Genomic DNA, 3,984 nt, shown 5'->3' on the forward strand with positions numbered 1-3,984 from the left:
TTAACAAAATCACATACAAAAAATTATATAACTCTCCAAATTTCATCGGTGTCACATAAATTGAAACAAAGAACTACTCCCAATTTATGTTATTTACTTTCCTTTTTAGTCAGTCCCAAAAGAATGTCACATTTCTATATTAAGTAACAATTTGATTATAAAATATTTATTTTACCCTTAATGAAATAATTTACAGTCATACAAATTTATATCATTCATTTTGGACCACAAATTTTAAAAGTCTTCATTTCTTTTTTAAACTCCGTGGTGAATCAAACTACCTCACATAAAATGAGACGGAGGAAGTAATATACATTGGGCCCGCGCTGGCGCGGGAACCTAATAACTAGTATATATATATATAGATATAGATATAGATTTTACTCCTAGTGAATTAAATAATATGAAATATGTGGGCATAGCACAAAGAATATGATGCACTTCCCTTCATTTTTCTCTTTTAATTAATCGCATTAGAATGATGATTCTCTCAAAATTTTACGTGTTTTACTTCAAGTTGTAGATACTTCTGCTTATATATCTTTTCGTCTTTCAATTATTTAGTGTTCTAATACATTCACAACACATAAAAGGGTTGTTTGGTGACTGATTAGAGTTATTCATGTATTACTAGTTTACGTATTAGTTATTTTAACTTTTTTCTGCATGAAATAATACCTAAATGACTCATAACTAGGAGTGAAATAATTATCCGCTTGAATTAGCTCATGTTAAATGAATTAGGTATCCAATCATTCAAAAATAGTCAAACATAGATCAATTCATATTACCCATCATAAAACATGAATAATTCATGAATATAACCACCAATTGCACTCCCCTTAAAAGTATGTAACATATAAAAACCTTTAAAAAACATACTCTTATTAAGGGTGTAGTATAAGAAAAATATTACTCCTTCCGTCCCATTTTATGTGGCACCATTTCCTTTTTGGTCAGTCCCAAAAAAAATGTCACATTTCCTTATATGGTAAGTATTTAAAGGTACAATTCCTCTTTTACCCTTATTGGTCCCACTTAATCTTAAAATAATACTCCAATACATTTATGAGGAGAGAGTAAAAAGTGAGCCTACTTTTTAAAAGGGCAATTTGGTAAACATTTCAAAGTCTTCATTTATTTCTTAAACTCCGTGCCCGATCAAAATGTTGCCACATAAAATGGGACGGAGGAAGTACTTATTTGAAATGTGTTCTCTAGGGAAGAACAGAAATATTTTGCTTCATACCAAACACACCTTAAAAGAAAAACAATAAGAAAAAAAATGCTTGTAATCTAGGAGTACTTATTTCTTTTACATAATAAGAAAACAATTGATAATATGATTCATTCATAATATCTGTTGGTCTACCCCATCTTTGATTCGCATATCAAATATGGGTTATTCGAATATTTTAATTTATGTATTTTTACTTGACTCACTTTTTATATCTATATTGGTTTAAGAGGGTTCAACTGAATCCGCTTCGTCAATTTTTTTTGGTTTTTTACATGAATAAATTCATTATAAAATGTTAGAGGTAAACAAAATGAGCCCACTAAACATAATGAAGAAGCATGGCTCAGTAGTCTAGCAAGACTAATTACATGTTCTGATACCCAAGATCCTATCTCAATATAGGCAATAAACGTTTTAGCTTTTAAAGTCATTAATGGGTGAGTCCAGGTATTAATTAATTAATTAATAGATGCAGTCATATTGACCATTATAATCCTAACTTCTGCATTATGATAAGGGATGTACAAAATCGAATTGAAAATTGAACTAAATTATAAAATTGAGTAAAATCAGAAAAAAAATCCGACTTATGGTTTGGTTTACTTAGTTTGGTAATGGAAAAAAAAATCCCAACTATACTTATATTGGTTTGGTCTTAAATAAAAAAAGTCAACCCGAGACCAAACCAACCGACATTACATTTTCAGGGTGGTTGGACAATGCTTTTATTATAGTTGTGTTATGTATAACAAATATATATATACAACCTATAACATTGTGTATAATAATGTATATACTATGTATATTATGTGTATCACTATGTATAATAATGTATATGACGTATATAATGTACTAATATTTCTAAGTTTTGAATTTCTTCTTGTTTACAACTACCAGAACAACTATTTTAAACCAATAAAATTGAAAGTTGAATCCTTAAATTTTGAAATTAGTTTTGCTCTTTTCTATTTTTAAAATGAAGAACCCTAGATTTTTTTTTTGTGGTGAATATTTTTCTCTATTTTGTTTTACAAAGAAATTGCAAAGGGGTTTGGCTCAATCATGTTGACGTATTTATTTAGGAAAGATTTCATCTTCAAGAATTCCTCAATTTGTGTAAATCGCTATGTCATGAAAAAATTTGTTAATGTTTACTATGAGTTTGAATTGTGGTGTGCATATATTTTAAGAGCTAAGCAAAGTGCAAACTATTTATTGGGATTGTATATATCTGTAACGTTTTTATATTCAAATGTGTATTCAATTCAAACATTTTTAATCATTTTTTTTTTTGAATAAAAGGGGCTAGACTTACCATGGAGCACCATCCACGACATGTTCACATCATCTACATATTATCACCCTATTAAGATATATATTTATATAGAATAATTTCTGAAATGAGAGCAACTTCGTAGTTTACTCCTTATTTGATTTAGTAAGCATTTGGTAATAGGATTTGAGAGCATGATTTCAACAAATTTTGTAAACTAAAGTAAAACTTGACCAATAAATTTATATTTTGTAAACAAAAAATTCATAAGTTGAAAAATATATTTATAACTACCTACAATATCTACCAACCGTCTATTTCAAATGTAAACAAAGATGTGTAAGTTGGTATTATAAAAAAGTTGCTCTTTCCGATTCCATAAATCTTTTACTATTGAGTGATTCACACTAATGAGTTTATTCTATGCTGATAGTACAACAACATATCAGGGGTAAGTTCCACGAAATGGAGTTTGGAAAGGCCAGTAGAGTATATATAGGCCTTATTCGTACCTCAGAGGTAGATATCTTGTTTCTGATAGACCCCCGGCATAAGAAAAAAAGTCCAGAATAATCTCAAAAAAAAGGTAATGAAAATACAAGAAACATCAAATAATAATAAAAACAATAGATAGCAACACAATAGATATTGCAACAAAATGATAATCGAGATATAAAGAACAACATATAGTAATTTTTTTTGAAGGAATGAAACTATAAGAGCAATACTACGACTACTAATATGAAGGGACAATAAGATGAAACACGGCTACATACTAACTTTCTGACCTAATTTGTGTCTTTCATACCCTCCTATCTAAAGTCATGTCCTTGCTAAACCGAAACTATTTCATGCCCTGTCCAATGATCCACTACTTCTTCAGTCTACCTCTACTTATTCTGAAACCATCCATAAACAATCTCTCACACCTCTACTCTGAGGCATATGTGTATCTCATCTTCACATGTCCGAATCATCTCACCCTCGCTTTTCACATCATATCCTCCACAAAAAGCCACTCCCACCTTGTCCCACATATCCACATTTCTTATTCTATGCTAATAGTACAGAGCAATAATAGTGTCTATAAATACAGATGAAAATCTAATCCAATGTTTTTGGTTATGGATATGCTCAAGTAAGTGTACATCAACCCCAGGAACTGAGCCATCACCTTTATCACTTAGAAAGTGAGAAAACAAGTGAGCAAAGAATATCTGGTTGCAAAAACACTGTAAAGTTAGCTATATATTGACTTACAATTTCTTCATTATAACATTCTTTGACAATTTGGAATAGCAGGTTGCAACTCATAGTCTGACAAAATATTCCAATTACATGTTCAGACAAAACTTCAACTTCAAATCCTTTTAAAACGAGGCCTTACTATAATGTGTTTCTTATTATCCCTAATGTGTAATTTAATTATACTATATCATTCCTCTTAGAAAAAAATGGTCATTTCTTGCGT

Source organism: Solanum tuberosum, unplaced genomic scaffold, assembly GCF_000226075.1.
Source record: "Solanum tuberosum cultivar DM 1-3 516 R44 unplaced genomic scaffold, SolTub_3.0 scf00115, whole genome shotgun sequence".
Classification (NCBI taxonomy): Eukaryota; Viridiplantae; Streptophyta; class Magnoliopsida; order Solanales; family Solanaceae; genus Solanum; species Solanum tuberosum.